The following is a 17,792-nucleotide window of genomic DNA, read 5'->3' as shown; positions in this document are numbered from 1 at the left end:
TACAATTCAGTGCTACATTTCTGTGGTTATAGTACATGTTCCTCTGTAACATTTCTATGAACAGTCTATACCACATACTTCATATACTTGTCATTCAACTACTTTTTACTTGCTGAGGGCATTTATATCAATAATTATAATAAACATAAACGGACTAAACTGACTACTTAAAAGGTAAGAGATGTTAAGGGGGAATATTAAAAAAAAAACCCAGGTACATGGTGTTCATAAGAAACATAGGTCAAGAAAAAGGACCCGAAAAGTTGGAAAGTAAAAGGATGAATCAAGTTGTGAGGGAACAAATACCCAATGGGAGCCTGTGTGGCTATTCTGATACAAAACAAATGCATCAGTGGAGATAGGCGTTGATTACAACATAATGATAAAGTGCTCGATTCACCAGGAATAAAGTCAGAAAGTAGCTCAAAAGATACAAAGCAAAAAATTGAACACCAAGCATGGTGGCACATGTCTGTGATCCCAGCACATGGGAGTCTGAGGTAAGAGTTTGACCTACATGGTGAAAGCCTGTCTTCACATACCAAATATATTAGAGAAATAGAAAACCCGAATAATTGGAGTGCTATACCATGTCCATGGACTGGGAGATTCATTGTTGCTAAGATGGTTGTTCTTCCCAAATTGGGGAAATTCAATAAAATCTCAGTTAAAATCATGACTTTTCCCACAGAGGTACAAATAAAGGCAATTTGGTGGAGACAGACATAACCTTTTCCACAAATGATACTGGAAAAATAACCCATTTGCAAACAGTATGAGCCTTGACACCACTGAACACTGTAGACACGCATGAACTTCAGTGGCAGAGCGCAGCCCCACCAGCACAGGGCCTGCCAAGCCCCAGCGCCACTGCAGAAAGAACTGTAAATGACTTGGAGACCTAAATGCAAACTCTAAAACTGCAGAACTTCTAGAAGAAAACATACACAAAGTTCTTAGTGACTCCGATTGGCCAAGATTTCTAAGGACACAAAAGCATGAAAAATTTGATGAATTTAGATTTTTGTCAAACAGCTCTGGTCTTCAAAAGATACTCTTAAGAAAATGAAAAGACAAGCTGCAAACTGGAAGAAAAATTTTGCAAAATATACCTGACAAATAACTTGCATCCAGAACACGTAAAGAGCGCTCACACGTTGAGAATAAGAACACAAGGACTGGAGGTGTGGCTCAAGCAGTAGAGCGCCTGCCTAGCCGCACAAAGCTCTGCGTTCAATTCCTACTATTTGCAAAGAAAGAAAAAATGACCCATAACAAAGCGGCAGAAAGAACACATGTGCAGACATTTCGTGGAGGAAGGGAAATAGACAAACACATGCAATATCTCTTTGTTTTCAGACAGGGTCTTGCTCTGTAGCTCAGACTGGCCTCCAACTTGAGGCCTCCTGCCTTCAGCCTCCCAGTGCTGGGATTCCAGGCATGAACCACCATACTTGGCTGAAACATCTTTAATCATAGGGGGAATTCAAATAAAAACCACAACAGCACCAAACACAGCGAGAGAGGAGGAATCAGTCCTGACTTTCACCCAGAAGGTGACTACTGGTAACATCGATCTACAGTGTATTTCAAAATGACTAGAAGAGCGTGAAATTCCCAACACAGAAAAAGTTGGGAGAGATGGAAGTACTTGCTACCCTGATTTTATTTTTATACCTTGTGTTCATGTATCAAATTACCATCCTGTGCCCCATGAAGATGTTCAAATATTAAGTCTCAATTAAAAAAAAAATCCAACGAGGACATTCTGTACTACTAGTAAACTACCTAGAAAAAAACCCCGAAAACCCAGACTGACCACACCATGCGCCAACAAGGACACGGAGCAACCAGAACCATCACGAGCTGCCGGTGGGAAGATGGTGTGGCCATTGGAAAGACAGCCCGGCTGTTTCTACAAGTTAGGTAGCTCCTGCCTCACACTCAGTGATCCTACAACTGGACGTCTGCTGACACCTCTGTGCAAATATTTAGAAAGGAACAGCTCTGTTGAGACCTGTCCCCTGAGCCAATGGTTTTAACATTTCACAAGTTGTGCGATGTCAACACTACCTAAGTCCAGGACTTTTCACCATTTCAGAAAGGAACCCTAAGCTTTTTAGTAGCACCCTCCACCCCAATTCCTCTCTCTCTTCTCAGACCCTGACAACCACTAATCTACCTTGTATTTCTGTGGATTTGCCTGTTCTGGATTTTATATGTACATGGACTCATATCTGTCATAAGTGGAATATTTTCTCTGTGGCTTCTTTCACTTGAGACAATGTTTTCTAATCTCATCCACATTGTAATGTGTGTCCTTTTGATGACTGAATAGTATTCCACTGTGGATATACCACATTTGTGTAGCCATTTATTGTTGGTGGCCCCTGGAAATGGAAATCACTCCCAGCCTTCGTGTCTGGCTTTTTCACTTAGTACAATGACTGACGTTCACCCAAGCTTGTCCGGGTGGGAGTCCTTTCTATTGTTGACAATTATTCTGTGACTAATTGTACCATAAGTCATGTAGTCAATGTCCACTGGGGATATTTTCATTCTTTGCTTAGTCACTCATTTGTTGGTGGTTATTATGAACAATGCTGCAATAAATATTAACGTACAACTTTTCATGTGGGCTTTTTCTTTTGGCGGTACTGAGTTTGAATTCAGGACTTCATGCTTGCTAGGCAGGTGATCTACCACTTGAACAAATTTGCCAGCCTTTTACTCTGGTTATTTTGGAGATAAGGGGTCTTGCCTTTTGCCCAGGCTGGCCTGGACTTCTATCCTCTTATTTTAAGCTTTCCACTGCTGCTGGGATGACAGGTGCATGCTACCATGCCCTGCTTTTTCTCCATTGAGATGGGGTCTCACAGACTTTTTTTGACTGGGCTAGCCTGGAACTGTGTATCCCTAATGTCAGTCTCCCAAGTAGCTAGGATTGTAGTCAAGAGCCACCACACCTGGCTAGACTTTTTTGTTTTTTGTTTTTTTTTGTACTGGTTTTTGAACTCAGGCCTCGTGCTTGCTAGGCAGGCACCCTCCCACTTGAGCCACACTGCCAGTCCATTTAAGCTTTTAGTTATTTTTCATGTAGGGTCTCACATTTTTGCTCATGGTAGCTGGAATCACAGGCACATGCTACCACACTCAGATTATTGGTTGAGAAGTAGTCTCACTAAGTTCCTGCCCTGGCTGCCCTTGAATCGAGATCCTCCAGAGCTCTGCCTCTTGAGTAGCTGGAATTACAGGCATGAGCACCACACCCGGCTTGGACGTATGTTTTTAATGCTCTCAGGCACACGCAGGGGAGTGGAGATGCTGAGGTATAGGGTACCTCTATTTTAATATTTTGCAGAACTGTCAAAATGTTGTCCAAAGTAACTGCATCATTTTGTATTCCTTCCATACCGTATGAAGGTTCCGACCTCTCCACATCTCTGCCAACACTCACCTGTCGTCATGTTATCGTAGCAATTCTAGTAGGTATAAATGGTTGCACACAAATATTTACAGAAGCTTTATTTGTAATCTCCCCAAACTGGAAATAGCCCCAATGGACACTGGCTAGATAAATTATGGTACAATTAGTCAGTGAAATAATTTTCAACAATTAACAGGACTCCCACACAGACAAGCTTGGGTGAATCTCAGTCACTGTACTAAGTGAAAAAACCAGACATGAAGGCTGAGAGTGATTTCCACTTGGATGATGTTCAAAAAAGCCAAAGACACAGAGGTGGAGAACAAATAGATCCCTGGTTGCTAGAAGATGGGGCCCAGGGAGACAGGGAGGGATTTAGCACAAGTGGCAATGAGGGAATGTTTGTAAAGATTGTTTACTGGGCCAGGTATTGTAGTGCACACCTGTGATCCCAGCCACTTGGGAGGCAAGGTAGGAGGACTGTGCTCCAAGACTGGCCCAGACAAAGTTAACTCCAGACCCTACCTGAGGAACAAAAGGGCTGCAGGCGTGGCTCATGTGGGAGAGCGCCTTGCCTGACAAGTGTGAGGCTCTGAGTTCAGACCCCAGTACTGAGAAACAGACAAAATTGTTTAATTTAGAATATTTTACATTTACAGAAAAACTGCAGAGTTCAGAGTTTCCCTAGGCCACTCCCAGATCCCCCTGCTAATACCGGACGTCAGTGTGCTCCAGTGGCCCCAGCCGGCTGCCAGTACCTGTTTCAGCTTTCTCTCGGGTCCCACCAGGAACCCTGATGCTGGGCCACTTCGGCTCCTGAGGTGGCTCTCAGCTCGCCAGCGTTCCGACTTTGGTTGATTTTGACACGATGGCAGTGGAAGGAGCTGGTTGGCCTCTGTAGAAATGTCCTTTTTTGAGCTTCGTCTGCTGTTTTTCTCAGGCTTTGATGGGGTGACTGATGTCAGTGGGGAGACCCCAGAGGTGAAGTGGTGCCATCAGCCTGGGCAGATAGTCTGTGAGACCCTCACTTAAAAATACCTAACACAAAAAGGGCTGGTGGGGTGGCTCAAGTGGTAGAGCGTCTGCCTGACAAGTGTGAAGCCCTGAGTTCAAATCTCAGTATTGCCAAAAATTAAAAAAAAAAGTGAATTTAATTGTGTGCAAATTTACTTCAATAAACCAGCCTTTTAAAAATGGTAGAACAGGGAGAATCCACCATCGGCACGGGTTTAATTATTGATAGCGAGGCTGGAAAGTGAGGACTGGAAGAACACGCACATCTAATGGGCCATAATGGAGCCCTGCATCCCACAGCGTCTCCTCGCACGTTCAGGCCATTTGTAGAAATCGATTGTACGCTGGCTTAGAAAGCAGCTCCAAAAATCTCCAATACACAGGACTTCTGTCATCACAAGGCTGTGGAGTTAGAGGGAAACAACACCATCTCATCTTTGTGGTCCCATATACTTGGAAATTTGTCACAGCGTTAGGCAGATTGACTGAAGATCAGAAGAGCAAGATCAAAAGAAGATGGAGCCATTTGTGGCATTCTGATGTGGACAATGGAGGCATCAGGTCAGCAGGCAGGTGGGAGCGGTCCACACGCTGAGTGGGTAAAATTGGTTCTGTGTGTGGGGAAGATCACACCTTATAGCACACTCAAGAGTCAGTTCTAGACGGAGAAAGTACTTTGGTGTCAAAAGGATACTTTTGCTGGGCAAAGGTGATGCACAGTTGTAATTCCAGCAATTGGGAAGCTAAGGCAGGAGGTAGCCCTTGTCTCAAAAAAAAAAAAAATATATATATATATATATATACACACACACCTTAAACTCTGAAGAGAATATAGTTTAGTGTCCTTCTGACTGCAGATTAGGCAAACAATTCTTAAACAAAAAATGTGTTCACCACGATGAAAAGACTGATACGGTAAAAAAATAATTTCTGTTTCACAGGACACCCTAAAGCAAAAGAAAAGACAGCTTAGCTACTCAAGAGGCAGAGATCAGGAGGGTCGTGGTTCAAAGCCAGATGGGAGAAATAGTTCATGGTATGCTCTCTCAACCCAACACAAAAAAGGGCTAACATGCATGCCCAGCAAGCATGAGCCCTGAGTTCAAATCCCAGTACTGCCAAAAAAGACAAGCCAAATCCTGATTATACACATTGCATTACTATGTTCTTATACTATGATGAAGTCTCCAAGGCTGGGTAGCTTACAAAGAAGACAGATTTGTTTAGCTCTCAGTTTTGGAGGCATGGTGCTGACCTGAAAGTTGCAAGTTGTTCTGACCCTGCCACTGCCACAGTTCAGATCTCCAATGTCATTCTCACATCAACCACCAGGGGGCAGGACTGGCCACTTCTGCCTTCCTCCTGGTCTCAGCACCTAGTGATGGCTTGCAGACGTCAGTCAGGTGGGCATTTCCCCAAGGTCCTGGCTTGACCTCCCCTCTTCTGTCAAAGAAGAAAAGGGACCAGTGTGTCCATTTGCTTGCTGGGCTGTGTGTTCTTCTGACATCCACTGACTCCTTTGTCCCTTCACTCATCTGTCCATCAGTCATTCTTTTGTCTGTTCACCCATCTGTTATTCATTATCTTCCATCTGTTCATCTGCCCATCCATCCATCCTCCATCCACCCATGTATCCATTCGTGCATGCATCCGTACACTCATGCATTCATTCACCCATCCACCAATCCACCCAACCATCCATCCATGCTGCTTTCATCCCTCCATCTGTTTGTCTATCTGTCCATCCCAAAGTCTTCCCATCCATCTTTCTGTCATTATTTTAGTCACCTGTCCATCCATCCATCCATCCATCCATCCAAACACCTGTCCATCTTCTCTGTCTATCGCTCATGCAGTGAGCGTCTACATTGAGCTGGGCCTTTTCAGTCACAGGGAGCCTCACGAGGGAGGGGAGGAGACCCCGGAGTCCGAGGGACAAGAGGGTCAGATCGCAGAGCTCAGTACTAGGGAGATCATGACGGTCTTGACCCAGGGGCACTTCTGGTCCAAGTGCTGTTTCGAGAAGGTCCTTCTGGCAATGGGTGGGGACAGGTTGGAAGCGGTGCAGAGAGAAGCAGCTGCCCTTGCTTGACTCTGAGTGGAGGGAAGATGGTGGTGTGCCATCCCACCCAGGGTCCTGCTGATGGCAGGCGTGAGAGACAGCAGGTGGGAGTCATCGAGACCAATGCCTTGTGTCTCTGGGAGGGAGGTGACTCACCTGAAACTGAGAGGGGAGCCCAAGAGGGCAAGGTGAGCTGGTGAAATGAGTGGGTGGGTTTTATTTAACTCTTTACTTTTAAACATTAAAAAACCATGTTAGAGAATATACACAATAGTTTAAATGGATGGAATTGGAGAACATCATTCTGAGTGAGGTTAGCCTGGCTCAAAAGACCAAAAATCGTATGTTCTTCCTCATATGTGGACATTAGATCAAGGGCAAACACAACAAGGGGATTGGACTATGAGCACATGATAAAAGCGAGAGCACACAAGGGAGGGGTGAGGATAGGTAAGACACCTAAAAAACTAGCTAGCATTTGTTGCCCTTAACGCAGAGAAACTAAAGCAGATACCTTAAAGCAACTGAGGCCAATAGGAAAAGGGGACCAGGAACTAGAGAAAAGGTTAGATTAAAAAGAATTAACCTAGAAGGTAACACCCACGCACAGGAAATCAATGTGAGTCAATGCCCTGTATAGCTATCCTTATCTCAACCAGCAAAACCCCTTGTTCCTTCCTATTATTGCTTATACTCTCTCTACAACAAAATTAGAGATAAGGGCAAAATAGTTTCTGCTGGGTATTGAGGGGGGGAGCGGGAGGGGGTGGAGTGGGTGGTAAGGGAGGGGGTGGGGGCAGGGGGGAGAAATAAACCAAGCCTTGTATGCACATATGAATAATAAAAGAAAAATGAAAAAAAAAAAGGATCAAACAAATCCACGTTACCACCACCGAGGTGAAGACATTGCCACACCCAGCAGGCCCTGCCCTTCTTCCATCACATCCCCACCCTAGTGGACAGAGGGGAGAGGGAGTGTTACCCCAATCTTAGAAAAATCTTCCTCATTTTCAGTTATGTTTTTCCACCTGTGTCTGCATCCATAAACAATACAGTTTCAGTGTTGCCTGTTTGGGAAGTTTTCTGTGAACGAAATTCACATTCCCTCACTTAACATGATGCTTGTAAATTTCACCTGTTGTGTGTACAAGTAGTTAATTCATGTTCGTTGCTGTATGCTACTCCAGTAGCTGAGTATGCTGTGGTTTATTGATCCATTCTCTTTCTGATGGATGTTTGGTATGTGTGCTGGTTGGAGCTATAAGCGCTGGGGATTGAACCCAGGGCTTTGTGCTTGCTAGGCAAGTGTTCTGCTGAGCCACACCCCCAGCTCTACTCTGACAGTCTTATGTGAGGAGTGGTCACAGTGGTTTGCATTTCTCCAGGCTGTGTATTTGGGAGTGGTATTTCTGGGTCACAGGTCACGGAGGATGCCAGTTTCCTGAAGTGGCTGAATAAATTCACAGCCCCATCTGCCGTGGATGAGAGTTTTTTTTGCCCCACAGAGCCACGCTGGGTACTGCGGGGCCTTGGCAATCTGGTGATGCATGGTGGCACCTCCTTATTTTAGGCTGCGTTTCCATGGCATGCGTGTGTGGCCGGGTGGGTCTCCGAGTTGTTGAAGGGCCTGCTTGGCCCCTTTGCCTGCTTTCCAGGGGGAGTTTGTAGCAGACGCCACTGATGCCAGTGTCACTCTGCTTTCAGTCGTGGTGCAGTGGGCACACTTCCCAGCACTGGAGAGTCAGTCCTTCACGCGGTACCCAGAGTCCTCCACCATGAGGAGGAGCCTAGCATGGCGAGATGGCGGCAGGTGCAGAAGTGCCCTCCTGACTTCATGGAAACAGCCATGCGGCTCTCTGAGGTCTTGGGTGTCCTCGAGGAACCCAGCCCATTGCCTACCGCAGTGACCTTGCCCGTGCCCTTGTGGTGTGGTTTCCTGTGTCAGTCCCCTCCCCTGACTCCTGCTCCTGGTGGCACCTTCTGGATGCACTATCTGTGCCCAACACCTTGCTTTTCATGTTTTTCTTTCTGAGCTCTGCCTCCTGAGTAGATGGGATTACAGGCATGGACCATCATGCCTGGCTCCCACATTTTCTTTGGATGAACAGAAGTTCTTCAGTTTAATACATTCTGATTGGTTCAACTTTTATGTTACAATTAGTGCTTTTTGTGTTTGTTGAAGCAATCCTTCCCTGTTTCAAAATCTACATTACAGGAACTCGAGAGCTTTTTCAGACTTCACTTCTTAATTGACTTTGGTGACTGCTGTATGCTAGGATCAAATTCCATTTTTCCATAGGGATACCTGACTGTCCCTCCTCCATTTATTGAAAGATCAACTCTTTCGTGTTATTCATAAGTGCCACTCTGTCCCAAGCCAAGTGGCACATAAGTGGCCACTTGGAGAGTGCTCTGGAGAGTGCTCTGTCTGCTGTACTTCTGCATGTCTCACACTGCCTGTCCATTAAGTCTGAGAATTTTATCTGAATTTTTCATTTTTGTTAGACCTATTTCTGGTACTTGGTATATTTTGAAGTATTATAAACAGAGGTTTAGCTACTGGTGTCTAACAAATACCCCAAAACTCAGTGGCTCCAATAATATTGATTGTCTTCCAGTTCTGGGGAGTTGCCCTGGCTCAAGGTCTCTTAGAGGTTTCAGAGAAGTCCACAGCCTGGGCTGTGGTCTCATCTGAAGGCTGGACTTGTAGAGCTGCTGCACAGAGTTGCCTCGTGACATGCAGCTGGCTTCCCTCAAAGGAGTGATCCAAGAGCGAAAGAGAGAGAGCACCTAAGACGGAGGCTGCAGTCCTCATAACCTAACGTCACAAGTCACACTCCCAGCTCTCTGTCACACTCTATTAAATCCAGCTTGTATCTGGGGACAAAATTACACAAAAGCAGGGACACCAGGAGGTGGGGGCCCTTGGAGGCTGCCTTAGCAGCTGGTTGTTATAGTGATTCATTTTTAAAAATTTTCTACTTGTTATGGCTACTAGATAGCATTGCATAATGATGGGTTATTTACTTATTTATTTTTGAGGCAGGGTCTTGCCTCAGTCTCCCAAGTGCTGTGATTACAGGTATGCATCACCATGTCTGACTAATGACGCTGTTATTTTTTTCCCCATAGTGGGACTGGGGTTTGAACTCAGGGCTTCTCACTTGCAAACCAGGTGTCTACCACTTGAGCCACACCTCCAATCTATTTGTTCTGGTAATTTTGTAGATGGGGTCTCAAGAACTATTGAGCAAGTAGGTTAGGTGGTTAGCTAAAATTAGATAGTATAGCTAGGACAGAAGGGCCCCTGGAAAACGCCCTGTGACCTTAAAGGGCAGAAAGAAGGAAATGGAGGATGGACCAGAATGAGGACACCACAAGGACTAGTAGGAACTTCAAACCCCCTCTGTTTAAAGAGCATGACCGATCAGAGCATTGCGGGCACAGCCAACCAGAACGCTGCTCTCTGCACACCTAGTTAGCATGGCGCCTGAGCAACACTCAGGAACGGATAAACCAATTCGGGATCCCTCCCTGTCTCATGTGGGAACTTTGAGCTATGTCTTTTCTCTCTCTCTCTTTTTTTCTCTTCTTTTTTTTGTGGTACTGGGACTTGAACTCAGGGCCTACACCTTGAGCCACTCCACCAGCCCTTTTTTTGTGATTTTTTTTTCCAGATAGGGTCTCTAGAAGTATTTGGCCAGGCTGGCTTAGAACTGTGATCCTCCTGATCTCTGCCTTCTGAGTAGCTAGGATTACAGGCGTGAGCCACCAGCGCCCAGTTTGTCTTTTCTCTTAATAAACTTCTTGTCCAGTGTCAGAGGGCTGCATTCTTCACATTCATGAGACAAAGAATTTGGCCCAAATTGGGAACTCTCTGTCACTGAGCTAAAAGAGCTGTGACCTTGCCAGTGCAGCAGACCCTGATCTCACAAGAGGATTCTGGCTTCACTCTTTGCCTGAGCTGGCCTCGAACCATAGTCCTCCCGATCTCAGCCTCCCAGGTAGCTAGGATTACAGCATGAGCCACCAGCACCAAGCTAATAATGATATTTTCCTACTGATTTTGGAATCCAGCAGCCTTGGCAACCTCTCAGTGATGATAGTTTGCGTGTGGACGCTTCTGAACGTTTAAATGTGCTCGTCGCACTGTAAATGAATGATGAAGTGTATTTTACCTTTCCAGTCTTTGTGTGTTTTCTTCGTCTTCCTTTCCTTACTGACTGGCAAGGCCTACAGAACAATGTCTTAATAGCTGTGGTAATAGTGGGCTTCCTTATCTTGCTACTGATCTCAAAGGGAAAATTTTTGACAGTTTCACCTGAAACTGTAGGGCTTTGTTTTTTAATCAGATTTAGGAAGTTCCTTTCTATTTCTAGTTTGCTGAAGGTTTTTAAAAAATGTTTGAATGGGCTGAGTGTTGTAGTTCACATCTATAATCTCAACATTCTCAGGCAGCCTGGGCTATGGAGCAAGGTCCTGTCTCAAAAAATAACATCACGAATGGCTGTCGAACTTGAACAAGAATCTCTTTTGGATATATCTGATGATTATTAGAAGTTTCTACTTTTATCTCTTAGTGTTATGACTTACATTAATCTTTTCTTTCTTTTTTTTTTGGCAGTACTGGGATTTGAACTTGTGCTTTTCAGGAAAGCACTGTACCACTTGAGCCACACTCCCAGTTCTTTTTGCTTTTGTTACTTTTCAAATAGGGCTTTGCATTGATGCTCAGGCTGAGATCCTCCTGTTCATGCTTCACTCATAGCTGGGTTGACAGGCATACACCACCACACCCAATTTATTGATTGAGATGGGGTGTCTCAAACTTTTTTGGCCCAGTCTGGCCTCAAATCTTAATCCTCCGAATATTGACCTCCTGAGTGACTAGGGTTGCAACATGCATGGCCTCATTAATCTTTTTCTAGTGTTAAATCTTTCTTGCACTGGAGAAATTTAGCTGCTCACAACATTATCTTTTTGCATGTTACTGGATCTAATTTCTAGTATTTTATTTAGAATTTTTGTATCTGGGATTCTTTTTTTTTGTGGTGGTACTGGAGTTTGAACTCACAGCCTCACATTTACTAGGCAGGCACCCTACCACTTGGGCTACTTCACCAACCCTTTATTGTGAAGAAGTTTTTTTTGGGATAGGGTCTTCAGAACTCTTTGCTGGGGCTGGGTTTGAACTGTGATCCTCCTAATTGCTGCCTCCTGAGTAGCAAGAATTACAGGTGTGAGCCACTGGTGCCGGCTTGTATATGTGTTCTTGAGAGAGAGTAACCTACAATTTTTCTTGTTTCTTGCTGGGTTTTGATGTCAAGATGATGCCTCATCAAAGGAGTTGAGTCTTCTTAAGAGTTTGAGCTGACTTGGAATTATTATTTCTTCCCAGAAGGCCTATTAGAATTTGCCAAGTGAAGATACATGGTCTTGAGATTTCACCGTGGGAAGATTTCTGACTGCAGATGCAAGTTCTTTCAAGTACAGGTCTTTTCGGCATTTCAACTTAAGCCAGTTTAGGTAAGCAGGGCTTTTCTAGGAGTTTTATAAAATTTAAGCTTTGGCATAGAGTTATTCATCATACAATCTTTCCACTTGATTACCAGTTCTCTTTTCTAACTTGCGTGATGTTTTTCTACAGGTTTTGGTGTATACTGTGACTATTGTTTACTTCAAAATACTTTTACTTTTTAATTATGCCTTCTTTGACCCATCTGTTATAATCGCTCCAAATTCATGGTGACATCCAAGTCACTTATTTTTATTTATTTCTAGCTTGATTCCACGGTGCCAGAGGAACAGCACATGAATGATCTACCTCCCCTCAAATCTATTGAAGCTGGACATCGTGTGCACACCTGTAACCCCAGCATTGAGGCAAGAGTATTGTGAGTTCGAGGCCAGCCCAGGCTACACAGAGAGACCCTGACTCAAAACACCAAAAATGTTTCATTGAAATTTATTTTATGGAATATTTCTAAATGTTGTGGGAATGCTTAACTGCTTAACATCTGTTTTTTAAAATTATGTGCAGTGTTTACACATGCTTATTAAGTTAATTTGTTGACTTCTTCAGATCTTTTCTAGTATTTTCTCTCCTTTTTCTATGAACTTTAAAAAGGTGTCTTAAGATCTATTACATATATTGACATTCCAAGTAGTCTTATTAAGTTTTATGGATTGATTGATCTAGAATCACTGGGGGTTGAATGCAGGACTTTGGAGCTTGCTAGGCAGGCGCTCTACTGACTTGTTTCTCTTTTTAGTTTGTTTTTCAGATAGGGTCTCACTAACTTTGCCTGGGGCCTCAGACTGAGATCCTTCTACTCCCGCCTCCCCCATAGCTGGGATCACTAGCTTGTGCCACCATGCCTGGTTTGTTGGGTGAGATAAGATTTCACTAATTTTTTGCCCAGGCTGTCCTCAAACCAGGATCCTCCAACCTTTGCCTCCTGAATAGCTGGGATTACAGGGACATGGCACCACACCCGACCCTGTTTTATTTATTTTAAGCTTATATAATAGGTACACATTTAATATTATTATGTCTTCCTAATAAAATTAACTTTTATTATTGCCTTCACCTCTGGTAATTTTTCTCCTCAATGTCTGCAGTGTCTCTTAAGAATATAAATAATTGTATCTGCTTTCTTTTTTGCTGGTCCTTTTATCTTCTAATTTTAAACTTTTCTCTATCTTACTGTTTTAGATACATCTCTTTTTATAATCACAATGTCTTTGTAATTTTGCATTTTTTCCCATCCAATCTAAAATATTGTATCTTTTAACTGAAGAATTTAGTCCATTTATATTTAGTGTAAATGTGATCTTTACTTAATGCAAATATTTGGAATCAAATCTATTATTTTATTCTGTGTTACTTACTTTACTCATACTATTCTTTTTCTTTCCCTAGTTTAAAAAAAATTATCTCATGCATCTTGTCATTTGACTTTATTCCTTACTTGTTTGGAATGATATGCTCTGGGTTTCTCTATCGGAACCTTCTTCTCTAAGGGTCAGGTAATAACTATTTCAGCCTTTGTGGGCCTCAGTCTGTTACACATGTCTACTTGATTATTTGTGTTTATCTGAAAATGTAGTAAGACCTTGCTATGTAGACCATGCTAAACCAAAGCAATCTGGATTGGCCCCCTGGGCTGTGGTGTGTGGACCCCTCCAGACCTGATAGCATGTATGCGTAACTGAACAACACCTGCAACTAGCATGAATTGGCAAGCTTGATCTTGATGATGCTTTGGTATTGGACCAGATTGGTAGTACATACTTCTCACCCCAATTCATACATGTTGTATGGTATTTTCATTTTATTTTAAATATCACTAGACATTACTGCTTCACTTAATTTTTTTTGGAAGTACTAGGATTTGAATCCATGGCCTTTTGTTTGCTAGGCAGGCGTGCTACCACTTGAGCCAGGCCTCCAGCCCAGCACTGTGCTGTTTTATGCAGTCGGCGTGTGCCTTTGCCCATATGGTACCACCCTTTCTGCTCCCCATGCTTTTCTGATGCTTGGATCTTCCATCTAGACCATTCTCCTCCGTCTAGATCATTCTCCTCCTGCCCTGATGCTTCCTCTAAAAGTTCTGTTAGGAGCATTTGCTAATGATGAACTCTCTCAGTTTTTATTTGCCAGAAAGCATCTTTATTTTGTCTTTATTCTTGAAAGATAGTTTAGCTGACTCTAGAGTCTAGGTTTTAGCAGTTACCTGGTTTCCCCACATCAGAGGTGCTATCCTGCTGTCCTCTGGCTTCCGTCATTCCTGCTGGGAGTGATCTGCAAGTAAATTGTCCATTCTTCCTGGATGGTTTTAATGTTTCTCGTTCTTTTATCTTTCTGTTACACATCGATTTCTTTTTGTTTGTTCTACTTGGGACTTTTCAGGACAATTGAGCAAAAGGATATCTTACACCAATTGTGGAAAATATTCAAAATATTCCACTGTTGTCTGTTCAGTATTTCCTCTGACTCTCCCCCGCGTTTTTTGTTCTCTCTGGAGATTTCTGATTAAATAGATGTTACATTGCTCACTGACTGCCCATGCAATTGTTCCTGGGGTGGCAGTGGGCTGGGGGTGGGTGTTTGTGGCCACCACTTGTCAGCACTGGCTTCTTCCTCACCCCTGACATTCCAGGCCTGGCTCAGTGCTGGTTCACCCTTTCCCCGAGGGCATTCTGTCTGCACAGCAAGGGCTTGCCTTAGGACTCCCCTCCCTTGTCTGGTGTCTGACCTTGACTTCTGTCCTGCTCACCCTCCAAGCTCCCAGACCTAAGCCCATATGTGTGTATCCGCAGGTGGTTTCAGCGTTTGCTGACCTCTCGGGGGTCATGTTTTCTCCTCCAACAGCCTCTGCTTCTCCGTGCTCTGAGCAGCTCTTCAATACTAAAACACATTTCTGCGTTCAGTAGGAAAAGGAAGTCGGCCGTCACTGTGAAAGGAAGTCTTGGGACCAGTTTTAGATTCCCGGAGCTGGAGGCTCCAAGGGGACACTGGCGTCCAGTGACTACTTTGTATTGTGTTCCTTAAAGGAAAGGAGTCTCCTTATAGCACTGGTCTCCACCCATGTCCAGTCTTCAACTTGATGTCACTTCCCTGTCCCGTGGAGGATGGTGTGTCCTCTGGGATGGTGAGTGCACGAGTGAGCATGGACGTGGAAAGCCAGGGAAGGTGAGATGCCTTCCCTTCCTGGGGAGGCAGGCAGGTGGAGCCCGTCTCTCAGTGACCCCTCTGTGCCACCTCCTCCATGGCTTGTGCAATGAGGGGCAGGGTGAAGAACTTGATCTCAGAAGCCAGGCAGGTTGGGCAGGAATGGCAGCTGTCCTGCTTACTGGGACAGCTGTCCTGTGTGACCTGGGACTGCTCCACAGCTTAGGGTCTAGATCTGTGACATGGAGACGATTATAGTAGGAACTGGCTTAAAGAGCTGATGGGAGAACACGTGCGTTGTTGGCAGTATGTCTTTGAGAAAGTACGGGTTCTTAAACCTGTTTGTGAAAGAAAGTATGGGGGGCGGCGGCATGGTAGAGTTGTCTAGTAAGTGCAAGGTCCTGAGTTCAAACTCCTGTATCACCAGAAAAAAAAAACCCAGGTGATAAATATTGTCGCATACCCCTCTCACATCAGCTGGAACCATGAGCACAGTAGCACCACTGTCTTTGATGTTTTCAGCTACTGAGATCCCTTCATTTTATAGAACAGAAACCAAGACTCATGGGGCTGGTGGAGTGGCTTAAGTGGAGATGCCTCCCTAGCAGGTGTGAGGCCCTGAGTTCAAACCCCAGTATCAACAACAACAAAAAGAACAGAAACCAATACTCAGAGAGTGCAGGATTCAGCCCCTGGCTCCCTGACTGGGCAGCAGGATTCCAGGGTTCTAGTTCCACGATTCTGTCACCACGGAAGACATGTGTCCGTCACCTAGTCCGAATCAAGAAGAAAGACTGGCCTCTAGCTCCTCCTGACCCTTGGGGGGTTGAGTGTCGTGACCGAGCTCCAAGTCTGTGCTGGGAGACTGAGGTCATGGTTGCCGAAGAGGCCCAAGAACCTCGAAGGGCTGGGGTACTTGCAGTGGGCTGACAGGGAAACCCACAAAATCAAGGACCGGCAGCCTTAGCCTCTTCTGCGCCCATAGCACTTAGGTAGGTGTTACTTGGCATCTGGCTTGGATTGGTGATTTCTCACGGGGGGGGGGGTGGGAATTGACAAGTTCTGCTGAGACTGGTGAGAAATTGCTGCCCTGCTTGGGCTAAGTAGCCTCAGGCTGGTCGTCCAGGTCTCATCCATCCTGCGCCTCTAAACTGAGGCGGGATGCTAGGAGCTGTCCTCTAATTCCGGGCCTCATGCCTGGCCCTGCCCCTCTCTGGGCTCAGTCTCCTGCTCTGAAATGGAATGGGGGCAGAGCAGGCAAGTCACAAGGGTCCCACCTGCCCTGTCTGTTTGGTGAAGGTGTGATGGTTCCTCCCTGTGCATGGTGTCTGCTTGTTGTCACCCCAGGGGTGCGGGGCATAGGAGGTAGGAGTGGCAGCACTAAGTGTGAACTGTGAGACCAGAAGCCCAGTCACCTTGCTGCCTGACCCCTGTGGGACTGGAGAGAGCAGTGGTAGCCACCAGGCAGGGCTGACTCCATACCTGGAGGTCACCCACCCACAGGACTGGCACAGGCTCAGTGCTCTGCAATGTGAAAGTAACTCTCAGCCCACCAGCGCTCCCTTCCTGCCTCTGCCAGACTCCGGCTAGAACCGGTTCTCAGGCCTTTGAGGGCCTTGGTCTCCAGAGGAAGCCCCTATGGGGCCTGGGCTTCCACACACCCAGATCCTGCCCTGCTCCTAGGCCAACTTCTAAATTAATTATTTGATTAGGGCTCAGCCTACAGGCAGTGACTTTGCTCTCAGTAGCAAAACAAAGGCGTTAAGAGCAATTTCTAAATAAAACAGGTGACTGTCAGAGCTCCTTCTTTCAGTGGGGACTGACTTTATTAATCACTTGGTCATCAGGAAAAGGTTGAGTCTGTGGGTTTGCATCCTTCAGAATCCTAGGGACAATGAAAGGGAAATGGCTCTGACCCAGGAAGCGTGCACCCAGAACCTATCAGCTAAGGGACCATTTCCTGACACACACCCCCTTGCAAGAAGGCAAGGTGGACTCAGGTCTGCTCCCAAAGCTTTATGGGTGAAGCCTGCAGGCCTGCAGCCCCAGAGAGGCTGGCTCACCCCTGCAGCCCCTTTTCTGTCCCTCTGCCACCAGTTACAGATCCTTCTTCTGCTGCCCACTTCCCTTTGCCAGGTCTGTGGCTCCTCCCTGAGGCAACAGTGGCATGATTTTAGGTGGCACAGAAGGTTAATTTTGTGCTGGAATTGGAACCCAAGGTCTTGCACGTGGGTAGGTGCACTATCACTGAGCTCAGGAGGTTAATTTTTAATTTTAGTATTACAAATAGTCCCTCATTAATTATGACACCTGTACCGGGTCATTTAATGCAGGGAGATTGTGTTTTCTTTTATTTAGTTATTTACTTTTACATTTGGTGTTTTGAGTTCAGGGCCTTGCATTCTACCACTTAAGCCATGCCCCCCACCCCTTTTGCTGAACTTTTTGCTTTAGCTTATTCTTCAAATACAATCTCGAGCTTTTTTTTGCCTGAGGCTGGCATCAGACAGTCATCGTCTGTCTCCCACATAGCTGGGATTACAGGCATGAACCACCATACCCGGCTTGTTTTTATAACTTTGTTTTTGGCAGTACTGGCGTTTGAACTCAGGGCC

This window comes from Castor canadensis, chromosome 15 (assembly GCF_047511655.1).
Source record: "Castor canadensis chromosome 15, mCasCan1.hap1v2, whole genome shotgun sequence".
In the NCBI taxonomy this organism is placed as follows: Eukaryota; Metazoa; Chordata; class Mammalia; order Rodentia; family Castoridae; genus Castor; species Castor canadensis.
The sequence above is the reverse complement of the archived record's forward strand: the minus strand, read 5'-3'. Positions refer to the sequence as shown.